This window comes from Vulpes lagopus, chromosome X, assembly GCF_018345385.1.
Source record: "Vulpes lagopus strain Blue_001 chromosome X, ASM1834538v1, whole genome shotgun sequence".
Classification (NCBI taxonomy): domain Eukaryota; kingdom Metazoa; phylum Chordata; class Mammalia; order Carnivora; family Canidae; genus Vulpes; species Vulpes lagopus.
Genome location: NC_054848.1, coordinates 40,943,571 through 40,963,363, shown reverse-complemented (window position 1 = coordinate 40,963,363; position 19,793 = coordinate 40,943,571). Strand labels below are relative to the sequence as shown.

Here is a 19,793-nt window from a genome sequence, read left to right as displayed (position 1 = left end):
AGCTAAAACTCACAACCCCCAGGGCCCAGTATGTGGGCCACAGCCGGAACAGGTCAATGAGGTGGTGGCCTGCTGGTCCTGCAAGACCAAGGAGGGATGCCTGGGAGGCTGTGGAGGAGGGAGGAGGGGGGAGGGAGGAGGGAGAAGGGAGGAAGACATCTTTAGTATCCAAAGATGAAGAGGACACCCTGAGGGAAAGGACCTGACTCCTTTGTCTCTCCTATTGTTTGCCCCTCCTCCTCAGCTAACCCCTAGCTACCTTTCCCAAACCAATTCTCTGTCACCACATACCATATCTCTTTCCTCAGTGTACACAGTCTGGGCAGATTGGAGAAGAAGTCCACCACCTACCCCTCCTACACCAACACTGCCCACCACAGGTCCTTTCTGAACCTGGCATGCAGAAATGACAACAGAGGACATAGCCTGGGGTCCTGGAAGCTTCAAGACAAAGCTACTGAGCAGTTGGCAAAGGGCCAGAATAAACTCTTCTGTGTCATGTTACCCTGCTATCCACTTCAGAATGGGGCCAGATGGCCAATGGAGACTCAGACGTGGTCCAGAGTACCACGCTGAGACTAATTTTTACCATTCAAGGAAAAGGTGGGTCTGAGAGTAGAGTCAGGTGGGAGAGTCTGATTGGTGTGTGGACTCCAGTTAGTTGAGGTGCACAAGTTTGGGCTTGGTGATCAGTCTGGGGACTGACATTGCACCTAGGTCTGATATTCAAGGTCTTGTTTGGCATAAAGCAGCCGAAGTCCCCAGGCTGGAATTTAGCTGTAGCAAAACTCTCAGCAACAAGCAAGCCCTTAGCTACAGGGAGGGCACTAGCAATTCAGGCTTGGGACCTCCCCTTGGAATGTTTGACAAGTCACACTGAGGCCTGGGCATCACGCTCAGAGACTGGAATGCTTGGCAGAGAACGGGTGTCATGGAGACTAGAGCTGGCACCAAGGCATGGCAGGGTGGAGTGAGGAAGACTGAATTTAGACACAGAGGGGGAGGAGGAGTTAGCTCAAGTCCAGGTGGGTGTGGCTGACACATAATCCAAGATGGCTGCACCCAAGGAGAGGCTGCTGTGTGGGTACTGCCTGCTTCCTTGAGTTTAGGGATGAAGGATGCTCAACGGTGCACAACAGAGCTACGGGGACTGCTATGTTGGTTTAAAGCACTCATCTACAACCTTAAATCCTCGATGAGCACTCCAGAAGACTATCAGCTTCCCAGATGGAGCCTAAGGGGATTAAGCTTGTCGTGTTAGGTTTAAGAACATGCCAAACTTAATAAAATCGTAATGTCAGACCATACTTTTATGTTATTTGCTTAAAATGTTTTTAAAGATTTTATTTATTTATTAACGAGAGACCCACAGAGAGAGAGGCAGAGACACAGGCAGAGGGAGGAGAAGCAGGCTCCATGCAGAGAGCCCGATGTGGGACTTGATCCCAGGACCCCAGGATCACACCCCGGGCCAAAAGCAGGAGCTCAACCTCTGAGCCACCCAGGCGTCTCCTATTTGCTTAAAAAATTTTTTAAGGGTGCCTGGGTGGCTTAGTGGTTGAGCTCAGGTTCTGATCCCCAGGGTCCTGGGATCAAGTCCTGAATCAGGCTGCCCGCAGGGAGACTGCTTCTCTCTCTGCCTATGTCTCTGCCTCTTTCTCTGTGTCTCTTATGAATAAATAAATAAAATCTTTAAAAAAATTAAAACTGTACATTATTTTTTTTTAATTTTTATTTATTTATGCTAGTCACACAGAGAGAGAGAGAGAGAGGCAGAGACACAGGCAAAGGGAGAAGCAGGCTCCATGCACCAGGAGCCCGACGTGGGATTTGATCCTGGGTCTTCAGGATTGCACCCTGGGCCAAAGGCAGGCGCCAAACCACTGCGCCATCCAGGGATCCCTAATTTATTTTTTTTTAAGTAAACTCTAGGGGCAACCTGGGTAGCTCAGTGGTTTAGCACTGCTTTCAGCCCAGGTCGTGATCCTGGAGGCCCAGGATCAAGTCCTGCGTCAGGCTCCCTGCATACAGCCTGCTTCTCCCTCTGCCTGTGTCTCTGCCTCTCTCTCAATCTGTGTCTCTCATGAGTAAATAAATAAAATCTTAAAAATAAGTTAATAAATAAACTCTAACCCCCAAACATACAGATGCAGTGAAAAACCAAGACACCTGCACCCCAGTGTTTATTTTTTTTTTTAAATTTTTTTTAAATTTTATTTATTTATGATAGGCACACAGTGAGAGAGAGAGAAGCAGAGACATAGGCAGAGGGAGAAGCAGGCTCCATGCACCGGGAGCCCGACGTGGGATTCGATCCCGGGTCTCCAGGATTGCGCCCCGGGCCAAAGGCAGGCGCCAAACCGCTGCGCCACCCAGGGATCCCCACCCCAGTGTTTATAGCAAAAATGTCCACAATAGCCAAACTGTGGAAGGAGCCTTGGTGTCCATCAAAAGATGAATGGATAAAGAAGGTGTGGTCTATGGAACAAATCATCTTAAGATTTGTGTGGAATCAGAAAAGACCCTGAATAGCCAGGGGAATATTAAAAAAGAAAACCACAGCTGGGGGCATCACAATGCCAGATTTCAGGTTGTACTACAAAGCTGTGGTCATCAAGACAGTGTGGTACTGGCACAAAAACAGACACATAGATCAATGGAACAGAATAGAGAATCCAGAAGTGGACCCTCAACTTTATGGTCAACTAATATTCGACAAAGCAGGAACGACTACCCACTGGAAAAAAGAGTCTCTTCAATAAATGGTGCTGGGAAAATTGGACAGCCACGTGCAGAAGAATGAAACTGGACTATTCTCTTACACCATACACAAAGAGAAACTCAAAATGGATAAAAGATCTAAATGTGAGACAAGATTCCATCAAAATCCTAGAGGAGAACACAGGCAACACCCTTTTTGAACACAGCAACTTCTTGCAAGATACATCCATGAAGGCAAGGGAAACAAAAGCAAAAATGAATTATTGGGACTTCATCCAGATAAGAAGCTTCTGCACAGCAAAAGAAACAGTCAACAAAACTAAAAGACAACCTACACAATGTAAGAAGACATTTGCAAATGACATATCAGATAAAGGGCTAGTTTCCAAGATCTATAAAGAACTTATTAAACTCAACACCCAAGAAACAAACAATCCAATCATGAAATGGGCAAAAGACATGAACAGAAATTTCACAGAGGAAGACATCGACATGGCCAAGCATGTGAGAAAATGCTCCGCATCACTGGCCATCAGGGAAATACAAATCAAAACCACAATGAGATACCACCTCACACCAGTGAGAATGGGGAAAATTAACAAGATGGGAAACAACAGATGTTTGGAAGAGAGGGTGGATTGGAAGGAGAGGATGTCAACAAGGTGACAAGCAATCAGACCTTCGGGGGCAGGAACACACACACAGCTCCCCTTCTCTGTAGGCATCATCACACTCAGAGGCCCCTGTAAGGCCTGGACCTCCTTGCAAAGCTTGAAGCCTGGTGGGGTCAGGGTTGCTGACACGCTCCAGCAGTGCTAAGGGCGAGCTCAGCCTAACATGTGTAACTTCTGGCTGAATGCTAGATTCAAAGTTAGAATAATGGCTGCATGTAAAACATTGGGTCTTGCAGAGAAAGATAAATACTGTATGATCTCACTTATGTGGAATCAAAACAAGCCGAACTCTGAGAAGCAGAGAGGAGAATGGTGGTTGTCAGGGGCTGGGGGATGAGGGAAGTGGGGGGATGTTGGTCAAAGGGTACCAACTGCCAGTTCGAGGAGTAACAAGTTCTGGGGAATCTAAGGTACAACATGGCAGGTCTAACTCACGATACCATATCATATACTTGGAAGTTGCTAAAAGAGTACATCTTAAATGTACTCACCACAAAAAAGGAAAGATAGCTATGTGATGAGATGGAGGTGTTAGCTAATGCCATGGTGGTAATCAGACTGCAATAAATAAATGTATCAAATCAGCCCATTGTACACCTTACACTTACACGATGTTATATGTCAATTATATCTCAATATAGCCGGGGCGGGAGGTGGGGGGGAGGTAAAATAATACTGATTTCCTCTGTTTTCTTGTTTTGTTTTGTTTTGTTTTTAAAGATTTTATTTATTTATTGATAGAAACACAGAGAGAGAGAGGGGCAGAGGAACAGGCAGAGGGAGAAGCAGGCTCCATGCAAGGAGCCCGATGTGGGACTCCATCCAAGGTCCCCAGGATCACACCCCAGGCTGCAGGCAGCGCTAAACCGCTGCGCCACCGGGGCTGCCCCTGATTTCCTCTGTAAACCTGAATAGAGATTCTGCAAAATTACTACTAAAAATTGGGTCTTAGGGCAGCCCCGGTGGCGCAGCGGTTTAGTGCCACCTGCAGCCTGGGGTGTGATCCTGGAGACCTGGGATCGAGTCCCGCATCAGGCTTCCTGCATGGGGCCTGCTTCTCCCTCTGCCTGTGTCTCTGCCTCTCTCTCGCTCTCTCTGAATGAATAAATAAATAAATCTTTAAAAATAAATAAATAAAATAAAAAATAAAAAAATAAAAATTGGGTCTTAAAGCATGAAGTTGTCACAGCTTTATTTTGTAAAAAAATACGTGACATATAGGGGCACCTGGGTGGCTCAGTGGTTGAGCATCTGCCTTTGGCTCAGGTCGTAATCCCAGGGTACTGGGATCAAGTCCTGCATCAGGCTCCCTGTGGGGAATCTGTTTCTCCCTCTGCCTATGTCTCTGCCTCTCTCTGTGTGTCTCTCATGAATAAATAAATAAAATCTTTTTTAAAAAATTTAAAAATTAAAAAAAAATTTTTAAATTAAAAAAATAAATAATATGCAATGTATAGATTTATTTCCCTCTAATCACTGAAACTATGATGATCCCCCAACTTATAGATGAGGAAAATCAGGCCTATAGTGCTAAAGCACCTTGTGTAAGGTCATGTAGCTGGTAAGATGTAAAGCTGGATTTAAGGGGCACCTGGGTGGCTGAGTCAATTAAGCATCTGCCTTTAGCTCAGGCCGCAATCTCAGGGTCCTGGGATCCAGTCCTGCATAGGGGTCCTTGCTCAGCTGGGAGCCTGCTTCTCCATCTCCCTCTCCTTCTACCTGCCACTCCCCTGTTTGTGCTCTCTCTCTCTCTCTGTCAAATAAATAAAATCTATAAATAAATAAATAAATAAAGCTAGAACTTGAACCCAGTCCTGAATCAAAAAGGACAGTAGAGAAGTTCTAGGCAGAGGGAGTGAAGGGTAGGAAGTGGTTTGCTGTCTTCTGCAATCTGTATATGGTACAGCAGAAGAGAAGATAGGTATGAGAGTCTTACAGCTGGGCAAGAACTGGTCACAGGGCATCCTGTAGACCCTGCTAAGGAATTCAAGCTTTTCATTGAAGCAAATGGAGAAATAATCCTTAGTTTTAACTAGTGGCAATAGCCATCGCCTATATTTTTAGACAATCCATCTGGCAGCAGTGTGGGCTGTGACTTCAAGGAACGAAGGAAAGAATGAGATAAGAGATGTTTAGGATACTACTGTAACAGTCCAGCAGTAGACCAGGTGAGAAATGTCATAATGGCCTAAAGAAAAAAAACAGTGAGGATTGTGGGTTGAGACAGATTTGAAGAATGCGCCCTGGGATTTGATGACTGATTACACATAGGAACTGAAGGTTATAGTGATAGCATGAGATGTGTTTCAGGCAAAATGTATTTGATGTATCTACACAACATCCAGATAGAGACATCCATCAGAGAATTAGATAAAGGGTTAAGGGCAGGCAGCATTATCCCAAAGCAGTTGGCAAAAAATGATTGTTCTCTGGGGCATTAGCAAGTTTAAAAGGATAAATGAAGGAGGAAAGCTCCATATAAAAGAAGTTAGGGGAAAAGCTCCAAGCTACATGAAGTTGAACAGGTAGGGAGCTGTTAATATGTTAATGTACAATGTGAATTCCCAAGAGTAAAGGCATTTCTCCAAATTATTTGAACATAGACCTGTTTTTCTTCCCATAGAGTATCCTGGGGGATTTGTTCCAAAGAACCCTTCAAAAAGACTGGTTTTGAGCTCCAGGGAGAAAAGTATGGAATAGCAGCATGGGAGCACTTTATTAACATGCCAACAGAAGGCATAGGAATGATAAGATCACTACAGAGCATATGGAGTGAGAAAAAGTGATGACTGAGAACAAAGCTTGAAGGCAAAAGAAAAAGCTTTCGAAAGGACACCTAAAACTAGTCATAGCTTGTGTCTGCTTACGTTTATCTATAATAAAGCACAGTTTTCCATGACATTTTCCTCTTAATACCTTATTTTTTCAGTTGATTTTTTTTAAGTTTTCATTAATGCTTTTATTAGAAAAATGCACAAATCCTAAGTATACAGCTGTCTGGATGATTCCAAAGTGAACATATATACCCAGGTACTGATGCCCAGGTCAAGAACCCCAGAAACTCCCTTTGGGCCCCTCCCAAGTATCTCCTTCCACCTCCTCAAAGTAAGTAACCATTATCCTGACTTATTACACTATACACTGGTTTTGTCTGGATTTGAACTTTCTTCAAAAGTGGAACCACACTGTTTGATGTATTGCTTCTTTCACTCAACATCATGTTATGGGATTCATCTATGTTGTTGCATATACATGTAATTTGTCCTTTTGTTTTTATTTTTTTTAAATTTTATTTCTTTAAACGTAATCTCTATTCTGTGCCTGACATGGGGCTCTAACTCATGACCCCGAGATCAAGAATCACATGCTCTAGGGACACATGGCTGGCTCAGTTGATAGAGCATGTGATTCTTGACCTTGGGGGTCACGAGTTCAAGCCCCACGTTGGGTGTGGAGCCTATTTAAAGACAAAATAAAGGGAAGCCTGGGTGGCTCAGAGGTTGAGCATCTGCCTTTGCATTTTCTTTTTTTTTTTTTTTTTTTTTAATTTATGATAGTTACAGAGAGAGAGAGAGAGGCAGAGACACAGGCAGAGGGAGAAGCAGGCTCCGTGCACCGGGAGCCCGACGTGGGATTCGATCCCGGGTCTCCAGGATCGCGCCCTGGGCCAAAGACAGGCGCCAAACCGCTGCGCCACCCAGGGATCCCGAGCATCTGCCTTTGGCTTAGGGTGTGATGCCAGGTTCTGGGATCGAGTCCTTCACTGGGCTCCCCAGAAGGAGCCTGCTTCTCCCTCTGCCTGTGTCTCTGTCTCTCTCTGTGTGTCTCTCATGAGTAAATAAATAAAATTTTTAAGATAAAAAAATGAAAACAAAATACAAATATTTAAGAGTCACATGCTCTACCCACCGAGTCAGCCAGGTGGCCTGTAGTTTGTTCTTTTAGTTGCAGCATAGTATTTCATTGTGCGAATATGCCACAACCTATACATTCTATTATTGATAAACACGTGTGCTGTCTCCAAGTTCTTTTTTTTTTTAAGATTTTACTCATTTATTCATGAGAGACACAGAGACAGAGAGAGAGAAAGGCAGAGGTACAGGCAGAGAGAGAAGCAGGCTCCATGCAGGGAGCCTGACTCAGGACTCCCGGGTCTCTAGCATCATGACCCGAGCCGAAGGCAGCCGCCCAACTGTTGAGCCACCCAGGCGTCCCATGAGTTTTGGTTTTTAACAGATTTCCACTTTGATCCCAAACATCATTGTCCGCATATCTTATGATCCTTCGCAGTGTCCTGGCTGACCCGGATAGCAAGAGCTTTAAACAACTATCTTCCTGGGACAGTAGGAGGGAGAGTTTGAGGGCTCAATGCTGAAAGAATTACAGCTGCTCCAGGAGCTTCAGTGAGAGCTGAGGCTGGTAAAGTGCAATGCACCTCCTGTTGCTTCCAAGTTGGCCCAGACCCCAAAGAAGTGTCCACTTCCATCCATCTCTCACTATTTCCCCTATAGTAGAGTAATTGATTTTTAAAGTTTTCAATTTTTAAAAAATATTTTATTTATTTATTTATTCATGAGAGACACACAAAGAAAGGCAGAGACACAGGCAGAGGGAGAAGCAGGCTCCTTGCAGGGACCCCGACATGGGACTCCATCCCGGGATTCCGGGATCCCGCCCTGAGCTGAAGGCAGATGTTCAACCACTGAGCCACCCAGGCATCCCCAAATTTTTCAAATTTTAGTAGAAATATATCTGACATATAACATTTTATGTCCCCTATACTTTTATACATCAAGTTTCAACTTGAGTATTGTTACCGCTTCTTTAGGTAATTCTCATAACTGCATTGCATTACAACGTGGTGTTTTAAAAAAAGGTTTAGAAGGATTAACAGCTTCTCATAGCCAAAAGAATAATGTGTATAATGAATGCACACCTAGCATGATATTATCTCTAGAAAAGTCCCCAGCATTTAACAAGAATTTTTACAGGAAACCCTATTACCTAGGAATATAAATCTCAATTAAAAGTATGATTTTTCATTCTTGAATCCTGTAAATTTTCTTATTTTTTTTTAAAGATTTTATTTGTTTATTCATGAGAGACATACACAGAGAGAGAGGCAAAGACACAGGCAGAGGGAGAAGCAGGCTCCATGCAGGGAGCCGGATGTGGGACTCGTTCCTGGGACTCCAGGATCAGGCCCTGGGCTGAAGGCGGCGCTAAACCGCTGAGCCAGCCAGGGATCCCCTCCTGTAAATTTTCTAATGGCGATTTTCATTGTTGGAAATTACAAAGTTTAAGATTCTTAGAGATTAACTGTCCTAACATTTTTCAGAAATAGTGAAGTCTAGGGGCACCTGGCTGGCTCAATCAGCAGAGCATGCAACTCTTGATCTCGGGGTTGTAAGTTTGAGCCCCATGTCGAGTGTAGAGATTACTTAAAAATAAAATCTTTAAAAAAAAAGAAATAGTAAAGTCTAAACAATTGGTATGTTTCTCCCCCAAAATATAAAGAAATGAAACACCTTTCTTCTTCCTTTTTTCTTTTACCTTCATTTTCTTCTCTCATTCTTTTCATTTACTCCTATAACTTTTACCTTCCCTCTGCCTTCTGATATATCCTTAAAAGAAATTTTATTTGGGATCACCTGGATGGCTCAGTGGTTGAGGGTCTGCCTTTGACTCAGGTCATGATCCCAGGGCCCTGGAATTGAGTCCTGCATTGGGCTCCCAGCTAGGAGCCTGCTTTTCCCTATGCCTCTCTCTGTGTGTGTTTCATGAATAAATAAATAAAATCTTTTAAAAATTTCATTTCATGAAAATATTTCCAGCAATGCAAAGGATTTTTGAATCTAAAACCTGAGAAGGGTCTCAATTTACACTGCCTGGAAGAATATAGAAGAAATAAACAGGTAACCATGTGTTAAAAGGAATCCAAATGTTTGGTCAGTAATGTTGATTTAAATATAAGCTGTGGCAACAGAAGGATGTTTTATTTTTTAAATTTTTTTGTTAAAGATTTTATTTATTCATGAGAGAAACAGAGAGGTAGAGACACAGGCAGAGGGAGAGGAAGGCTCCATGCAGGGAGCCCGATGTGGGACTCGATCCTGGACCCCAGGATCATGACCTGAGCCAAAGGCAGATGCTCAACCACTGAGCTACCCAGGCATCCTGAAACCTGTTTTATTTACACAATTTGAGGGTTTACCAAAAGTGACTATGAATATAAGGCAATTGTACAATGAATCAACATCAGATTTTTTAAAAGATTTTATTTATTCATGAGAGACACACAGAGAGAGGCAGAGAGACACAGGCAGAGGGAGAAGCAGGCTCCATGCAGGGAGCCCAATGTGGGACTTGATCCTGGGTCTCCAGGATCATGCCCTGGGCCAAAGGAGGCACTAAACTGCTGAACCATCTGGGCTGCCCTCAACCTCAGATTTAAATGTATAAGATTATTCTGCCCAAAAGCATAAAGATTTTGTTTTAGACTTACCCTCTTATCATAAATCTGGAGCTAATTGTGGAACCCTTATTTAGCTTCTAATTCTGATCTTATGTATTTGCTTCTACATTTTTATTGGGTGAATTACAAAGTCATAAAAATGGCACATGAATCAGAAAACGTTTATCTTTGTGTTCTAATATTTTTAACAAAGAATTTTCTGTTTGAACCATATTAACCAATATTTAATAAGACCAACTTTCAGCTAGTGGTACCACTTAAAATCCTCTATTCGCTAATTATTCACACCTAGCCTGTCATTTCCTATGAAATGCAAATAAGACTCTAAGCTACTAGGCCTGCATGTTCATTTATAAATTGCAGGTAAACAGATTCAAAATGGCACCGTGGCCATCTTGCTTCTTTCCACATAGTTCACATAGTCAAGTTTTGACTGCAGTCACCCAAGTCTTGGTAGAACCACCTGTGATCCTCCCCTGGGACATCATGGTCATGTGAGGAGCTATCCCCAGGCCATTTCTCATCTGCCTCCCTAGGTTCCAGAAGCCTCTTGCCAGAGGCTCCCGCACAGCATTTTCTCATCTGCCTCTCTGGTTCAGGTGAAGCATGGGACATTCTCCATTGTCCCTCCATCCTTAGGGTAAGCTGTAAACCTCTGTGCAAGTCTATAAAATTGGTTGTAGCTGATAGGAGAGTTCCATCGTGACCCATCGTGAATGCTTTCTCTCATCTGGCCCCTCTGGTTCAGTGTCACCCTGTGAGACTGGGCATACGGGGGGTGACACAATACTGACCTCGCTTTTATGGTCTGTGTAAATAATAAATCCTATGCTTCATTGTCTCCTTACCAGCTGGATCCATGGAAATATGACAAGCCAACTTAACGGTGCTGTTGCTTAGGGACGGCTTGAGCACTTGACAAATTGGCACCCAGTGTGGGGCCAGTAAAGTCACAATGCCTTTTTGGAGAAAAAACGTAAGAGTCAAGCAGGCCAAGTTAGGAGACGCCCTGGGATCTGGCAGTGGATACTCTTTCTCTTTTCAGCACTGCCACATGTAAAAAGTACTCATGGGGGAAACCTCCCTCCACAATTTGTCACCATGTGTGAGTCAAGATTTAATGCAAGTACCTCTACCCTCTGATGTCCAAAGCTTTCACTATATAGATGATGTTCTGCCGGTTGGCAATTCAGAAGCCTTAATCTTAGCAGCCCTGACTATGGTGTCATCTCACCTTCACCAGTAGGGGTAGCTGATCAACCCCAACAAAATCCAGAGTCCTGCTTGCCAATTAAAGATTTTTGGATCCACATGGATGAATTGACAACACTCAGTCCCTGTGGAAGCCAAAGAACACAACCTACTGTCTCTTACAAAGTAGAGAACTCTATGTTTCTGATAAGAAACCACTAGTGCATGCCAGACTTAGAGCTTCTGGCAAAGTCTTAGTACCAAAATATTCCCATTTCACTGGGCATTGGCCCCACTCACTCCTAATAGATCAACATCAGATCTGTGTGATACCCTTTCAGATTATCAGTGGGACCTCATCACAGTTGATATTTGTTCAAACTGTGCCATGTTTTACTTGATGAACACACAACTCAAACGGTTGTAACAGATGTTGTTGAAAGTTACTGGGGTATCAGACATTTTAAGTAGGAGTAATACTTCTGATTGTGTGGAACGTTTCCAGTGGAGAAACACCACAATTATTTTTTTTAAGATTTTATTTATTTATTCATGAGATACACAGAAAGAGAGACAGAGACCTAGGCAAAGGGAGAAGCGGGGGTCTCTCTGTGGAGAGCCCAATGTGGGACTTGATCTCAGGACCCCGAGATCACGACCTGAGCCAAAGGCAGATGCTCAACCACTGAGCCACCCAGGGGTCCCTTGGAGGACAGTTGTTTGGTCAAGGGTACACGAGTAGCTGCACTCCCCTGTTGGAACCTCCAAACAAGCTCTCAAGTTTCATTGGTAGGAGAATGTAGGGCAGTCAAGCTTCCAAGACTTCAGACACATCCAAATGAATTGCTGGATGTGGCAGTCTGCCTTTCTTTTTAAAAAAAGTAATAATAATAAAGTAAAATTAAATAATAAAAAAAATCCAACAGATTGCTATCCTGCTTAGGCCAGTCAGGCCTAATAAGCTTTTTGAATTATAAGTGTCAGTGACTGATAATTAGGCAGACTAGAGCTTGTAGCAAAAATAAGTTGTCACTAAGGCCATAATCTCTATTATGGTTCTGCACATGGCATTTGCTTTGGTACACCAAGATTCCTGAGTATAACGACCTGATTCACAGACAGATCAACTTAGTTCAAGTCTGATGGGGCACTCTGGGCCACTTGCAGCAATGCAACCACCACAAAACAAAACAAAACTATTTAAAGCTTTCCATGGAGCATGCAGACCCAGGAAGGTGCTGCACCCCTGAAGGCAACACCAGCACAGATGGAGCAGGAGGCACCAAGAAACTGGAAAAAGTGTTCCCACCTCCCAATCCCACATCTTCCATCCTACACCCATGGGCCAGGAAAGCAACATCCACACTTGCCATCAACAAAGACTGAGATGGTGCTCTAGTAGCACCAGGTAAATGAAGCAGACCGGAATAACATTGCAAGGACTCTGAAAACTAAATTGTCATTGGAACCACAGCCCCAAAACAGTCAAGACTTGCATGCTAAACCTAAATGATAATTGATTGAGAAAACAGAAGACTTAAGTAAGATTCAGAGTCCTGTCACACAATAGACAAAATGTCTGGGACGTGAAAAATCAGATCTCACAGCAAAAAAACAAAAAAAAAATCACAATGGGAATGAAAAGATATCAACATAAGCCAATACCAAGATTAATTGGATGTTGGAATTATCTGACAAGGATTTTTTTTTAAAGATTTCATTTATTTATTCATGAGAGGTACAGAGAGAGAGGCAGAGAGAGAAGCAGGCTCCCCACAGGGACCCTAATGCAGGACTTGATCCCGGACCCGGGGATCCCAACCTTAGCTGAAGACAGACGCTCAACTGCTGAGCCACCCAGGCACCCCTCTGACAAGGATTTTAAAGTAATTATAAAAATGATTCAACAATAAATAAATAAAATTTTAAAAAAAATTTAAGGGATCCCTGGGTGGCGCAGTGGTTTGGCACCTGCCTTTGGCCCGGGGCGCAATCCTGGAGACCCGGGATCAAATCCCACGTCGGGCTCCCGGTGCATGGAGCCTGCTTCTCCCTCTGCCTATGTCTCTGCTTCTCTCTCTCTCTCACTGTGTGCCTATCATAAATAAATAAAATTTTAAAAAAAATTTAAAAAAATGATTCAACAAGAAATTACAAATAAAGTTGAAACAAATGGGGACACCCAGGTGGCTCAGCGGTTGAGTGTCTGTCTGCCTTTGGCTCAGGGTGTGTTTCCGGAGTTCTGGGATGGAGTCCCACATCGGGCTCCCTGCATGGAGCCTGCTTCTCCCTCTGCCTGTGTCTCTGCCTCTCTCTTTCTGTCTCCCATGAATAAATAAATAAAATCTTTTTTAAAAATTGAAACAAATAAAGAGACAATCTCACCAAATAAGACATTAAAAAGAACCAAATGGGTGGTGTCTGGGTGGCTCAGTGGCTGAGCATCTGCTTTTGGCTCAGGTCATGATCCTGAAGTCCCAGAATTGAGTCCCGCATCGGGGTCCCTCCCTGCAGGGAGTCTGCTTCTCCCTCTGCCTATATCTCTGCCTCTCTCTCTGTGTCTCTCATGAATAAATAAATTTAAAAAAATTTTTTAAAAAGAACCAAATGGAAATGACAGAATTGAAAAATATAAGTGAAATTTAAAACTCATCCAAAAAGGATCAATGGCAGAATAAATTTGATAGAGAAGAAGTGATCTTAGAGATAGAACAATAAACTTGCCTGATATGACTAACAGAGATAAAATATACTGGAAAAAAAGGTAAAGAATCCCAGGGACATATAGGACAATAACAAAGATCTAAGATTCATATCTTTGGACTACTGGAAGTAGAGGAGAGAGCAGTGTTGGAAAAGTATTAAAAGAAATAATTATTGAAATCTTCTCAAGTTTGGCAAAAGACATAAACCTACACAGATTCAAGAAGCTGAGAAAACACCAGTAGGATAAACCAAAAGAAACCCATGCCAATATATCATAATTCAATTTCTGAAAACTAGGGGCACCTGGCTGCCTCAGTGAGAAGAGCATGCAGCTCGTGATCTTGGGCTCATGAGTTCAAGCCCATGTTGGATGTAGACATTACTAAAATAAAATAAAATGGGTCACGTAGGTGGCTCAGTTGGTTAAGCATCTGCCTTCAGCTCAGGTCATGATCCCAAGGTCCTAGGATTGAGCCCCATGTCTGGCTCTCTGCTTAATGGGGAGCCTGCTTCTCCCTCTCCCTCTGCCTGCTGTTCTGCCTACTTGTGCTCTCTCTCTTTGTGTCAAATGGATGAATAAAGTCTTAAAAATATATATAAAAAATCTTTTAAAAAAATAAATAAAAAAAATAATAAATAAATATATAAATAAATAAAAGTCAGAAGGGTAAAGGGACTCAAAAGAAATCTTTTTTTTTTTTAAAGATTTTATTTATTTATTCATGAGAGACACACACACAGAGAGAGAGAGAGAGGCAGAGACACAGGCAGAGGGAGAAGCAGGCTCCAGGCAGGGAACCCGATGCAGGACTTGATCCCAGGTATCCAGGACCACGTCCTGGGCCAAAGGCGGGCGCTAAACCGCTGAGCCACCCAGGGATCCCCGGGACCCAAAAGAAATTAAGTTTTCTCCACTTTAATCAAAGTGGTAAAACATTGCTATCAGTAGACTGTGATAAGTTATATCTGCACATTGTAATACTATAGCAACCACTAAGAAAATAACACAGATATACTCAAAAATTACATATATAAAAATAGAATTCTAAGAAATATTTGTGTACCCAAAGGAAGGTAAAAGGACAGAAGCAGAAGAATAAGAATCAGAGGGAACAAGTAGAAAACAAATAATAAAATGATAGACATAAGTCCAAACATATCTTACTAATTACTTTTAGTGTAAATGGTCCAAACATGTCAGTTAAAAGACAGAGATTAGCAAAATAGATACAAAACACACCCCAACAATATGCTGTCTACAAGAAAGTCACTTCAAATCTGATGACAAAGGTAGTGGAAAGTAAAGGGAAAGAAAAAGATGCAATGTTAACATGAATTTTTAAAAAGTAGACCTCAGATCAAATAAACTTATAGGAACAGGTCAGTGCGGGTGGCTCAGTGGTTTAGCGCTGCCTTCAGCCCGGGGTGTGATCTTGGAGACCCGGATCGAGTCCCATGTCAGGCTCCCTGCATGGAGCCTGCTTCTCCCTCTGCCTGTGTCTCTGCTTCTCTCTCTCTCTCTCTGTGTCTCTCATGATTAAATAAATAAATAAATAAATAATCTTAAAAAAAAAACTTATAGGGACAAAGAGGAACATTACATAACAATAGAAGAATATACCAAGAAAATATAGCAATCCTAAACATGTATGCATCAACAAAACAGCTTCAAAAAATGCAAAGCAACAGAGATTGGGCTGAAAGGAGAAACAGATAAATTCACAATTATAATTAAGGACATCAACACCCCACATCAGCAATTAATAGAACTATGAAGGGAACCCTGGGTGGCGCAGCGGTTTAGCGCCTGCCTTTGGCCCAGGGCTAGATCCTGGAGACCCGGGATCGAATCCCACATCGGGCTCCCGGTGCATGGAGCCTGCTTCTCCCTCTGCCTATGTCTCTGTCTCTCTCTCTCTCTGTATGACTATCATAAATAAATAAAAATAAAATAGAACTATGGAGAGAATTCCAGCAGTGATAAAGAAAAACTGAAAGAAAAATTGATTAACAGGATCTAATCGATATTTATAGAACATTCAACCCAGTAACAACATATTTTTTAAATTATTTTTGAGAGAGACGGAGAGAGAGGCAGAGACATTGAGTGAGAAGCAGGCTCCTCGTGAGGAGCTTGATGTGGGACTCTATCCCAGGACCCCGGGATCCCGACCTGAGCCGAAGGCAGACGCCCAACCGTGGAGCCACCCAGGTGTCCCCCAAACAACAACACATTATTTTCAAGTACCTATGGAACATTCACCCAGATGGCCAATTTCTGGGCCATGAAAAAATACCTCAACAAAGTGAGAAGAATTGAAATCATACAGTGTATGTTCTCTGATGGTATGAAATCAAACTAGAAATCAATAACAGAAAAACAACAGTAAAATCTCTAAGACACTTATTAAAAATCATGCTTCTCAACAATCCATGGGTGAAGGTGGAAATCAAAAGGAAATTTTGGGCAGCCCTGGTGGCGCAGCGGTTTGGCGCCGCCTGCAGCCTGGGGCGTGATCCTGGAGACCCTGGATCAAGTCCCACATCGGGCTCCCTGCGTGGAGCCTGCTTCTCCCTTTGCCTGTGTCTCTGCCTCTCGCTCTCTGTGTCTCTATGAATAAATAAACTTTTTTTTAAAAAAGGAAATTTTACAAATATGTGGAGCTGGGGTTGCCTGGCTGGCTCAGTCAGTAGAGCATACAATTCTTGATCTTAGGGTCATGAGTTCAAATCCCACGTTGAGTGTAGAGATTACATAAAAAAAAAATCTTTTTTAAGGGAGCAGGAGCGGGCAACCCGGGTGACTCAGTGGTTTAGCGCCGCCTTCAGCCCAGGGCATGATCCTGGAGTCCTGGGATGGAGTCCCACGTCAGGCTCCCTGCATGGAGCCTGCTTCTCCCTCTGCCTGTGTCTCTGCCTCTCTCTGTGTGTGTCTATCACAAAATAAATAAATAAATATTTAAAAAACAATTAGGTAGGAGGAGCTAAGATGGCAGAGTAGTAGGAGGACCTTAAACTTTCTCAATGACACACCTAGATAAAATGTCAAATCATTCTGATTACCAAGAAATCGATCTGAGGTTGGACAGAACAAACTGCACAATAAGAGGAAGAGAGGAGGCCATGTTGTGGAAGGGAAGAGGTGTGGAGATGTGGGTTGGGGGAGAAGCAGATCTCTGGTATTGCACAGAGGAGGGAGGCCTGGTCACAGAGAGAGGCAAGAGAGATTAGTGCACAGGGTACAGACAAGGAAAATACTTCCCAAAAACTATTGACTGGGAAAACGAGAGGGGCTGATTTTTGTGAGGTTTTACAACCAGTGGTGCTCAGAGACTGGACTTTTTGAGATCTGGGGTGTGGCTGCTAGGGAGCCCCGAAGACACAGCACTGGCCCCGTGGAGGGCGGCAGAGAACCTGGGGCAGACAGCACAATCTGAGGATCCCTCTGGGAGAGATGGTTCCCTTCTTGGAGCCCATCTGGAAGAAGTGGCATTGCCTCTCAGGGGACAAGAACTGGTGGGCACCATTACCCTCCCCCACCCTCCAGCATAGGGGCAGAGACACCTGCTGAGGGTGACTAACCTGGATGCCAGCTCTTTGCTCACTTTACTCCGAACACCATGCCCTTGCACTTTGGCACAACTGCCCACTTGATACAAACCTGTATCAGTCCCAGGTCAGCAAGACCCTGCCCCAGGGGACCATCATGGATCCCTGACATGCCAGGTGCCTAAAGTTTGGAGTTTTGAAACTCAGGCGGCCTGCCAGGGATAGAGTCCAAGGTGTACTGCCCTGCTAGGTGGGCAGATGGCCCAGACACAGACAGGATGAAAGTAGCGAGCTGAGGGACACCTGGGGCACACGAGGGGAGATGTGTCTTCCACTGAAGTCTAAAGACTTCCCAGACAGTGGAGGTTGCAAACTCCCCTCTGGGACGAGGGAGCTGGCTGGCACCATTTCCCTCCCCCACCCCTCAGCATAAACTAACTTCAGTAAGCAAGTGTGCTAACCTGCTACACCAAGCCCCACCCCCCAGCCCTCTGCAGGTGCTTCTGAGTGTGTCTGAGAACCACAGCAGCGGCCCCTTCCCAGAAGACCAGCACAACCCCCCACCACATGTATCACGTCTACTGACCATAGAGGTCTAAAGCTTCAGCTCTAGTGGGAATAAGCATCAGGTTGGTTTTAACAAATAGACCCTAGAGCACACCTAGTTAAAACTTGCCACACTCAGGACAAGGTCCAAACACTCCCTACTGCAGGCAAGGAGAAACTGCAGAGGACTGACCTGAGGGAAAGAGCAGCCACAAAACAGCAGCAGAGTGCACATAGTATATACGAGGGACACTACCTGAAGTGCCAGGCCCTGGACAGTATATGACCTTTTCTTCATTAAGCCATTAACTGTCAGAAGCAGGAAACATAACATGCTTTCCTTTTCTTTTTTTTTTTAATATATTTTATTTATTTATTCATGAGACACACAGAGAGGGAGGCAGAAGAAGAATCAGGCTCCTTGTGGGGAGCCCGATGTGGGACTCAATCCCAGGATCCCGGGATCTCGGCCTGAGTCCAAGGCAGACACTCAACCATTGAGCTACCCAGATGCCCCTCCTTTTCTTTTTAAGTAGGCTTCCCCATGGGCATGGGGCCCAGCCTGAGGCTTGAACTCACAACTCTGAGATCAAGATCTGAGCTGAGATCAAGAGCCTGATGCCTAACTGCCTGAGCCACCCAGGCTCCCTTGTAACAGGCTTTCCTAATACACAAAAGAAGACAGAGACCTAGACAAAATGCCAAGATGGGGGAATTCATCCCAAAAGAAAGAACAAGGAAAGGTCACGGCCAGGGATCTAATCAAAACAGATTAAGTAATATGCCTGATCCAGAATTTAAAGCAACAATCATAAGGATACTAGATGGGCTTGAGAAAAGCATAAAAGACACCAGAGAGTCCCTTACTGCAGAAACAAGAGACCTAAAAACTAGTCAGGCCAAAATTAAAAATCCTAGAACTGAGATATAAAACCAAGTGAATGGGCGGTGCTCTCGGCGGTCCTGCGGATCTGTCTCTTGCTTCAACAGTGTTTGGACGGAACAGACCCAGGGACGCCCCTTCTACCAGCCAACGGCCACCCTCCAACCTTTTTTCCAGTCGCAACCTTCGGAGCCATCTTCCTGGCCATCTTCTGCCACCGGCAGCGAACACCCAAGTTTGAATTTAACTCCTTGTCCAGGATCAACCGTGAGCTCCCAGATTCGTCAGAATTATTCTACCGAGGTGGAGGCCGCCGTCAACCGCCTGGTCAACATGCACCTGCGGGCCTCCTACACCTACCTCGCTCTGGGCTTCTATTTCGACCGTGACGATGTGGCTCTGGAGGGTGTGGACCACCTCTTCCGCGCGTTGGCTGAGGAGAAGCGCGAGGGCGCCGAGCGTTTCTTGAAGATGCAGAACCAGCGCAGCGGCCGCGCCCTCTTCCAGGACGTGCAGAAACCGTCCCAAGATGAGTGGGGGAAGACCCTGGACGCCACGGAGCCGCCCTGCTTCTGGAGAAGAGCCGGAACCAGGCCCTTCTGGATCTGCATGCCCTGGGTTCTGCCCGCGCGGATCCTCATCTCTGTGACTTCCTGGAGAACCACTTCCTAGATGAGGAGGTCAAACTCATCAAGAAGATGGGCGACCGCCTGACTAACCTCCGCAGGCTGCCCCCCCCAGGCTGGGCTGGGCGAGTATCTTTTCGAAAGGCTCACTCTCAAGCACGACTAGGATCCTCTGGAGACCAGCAGCCTTTGAGCGGCTCCTCTGGCAACCCCCGGGTGCCAGGGCTTGTGCCTGAACCTTTTCCCATGCAGCCACTAGGCAGCTTTTTAACCATTCTGGAGCCCTTTCCCAAAACGTGGACCAAATGGAGACAATAAAGCTTTTTGCAGCAAAAAAAAAAAAAAAAAAAAAAAAAAAACAAACAAACAAACAAAAAAAACCAAGTGAATGGAAGAAGCAGAGGAACAAATAAGTGATAAAG

The 19,793-nt window shown here is 44.4% G+C and overlaps 1 pseudogene; it reads left to right on the top strand.

The window, feature by feature from the left end:
• The first annotated feature begins 533 nt into the window (after positions 1-533).
• On the top strand, positions 534-19,552 carry LOC121482495 (annotated as a pseudogene).
• Positions 19,553-19,793: the final 241 nt, after the last annotated feature.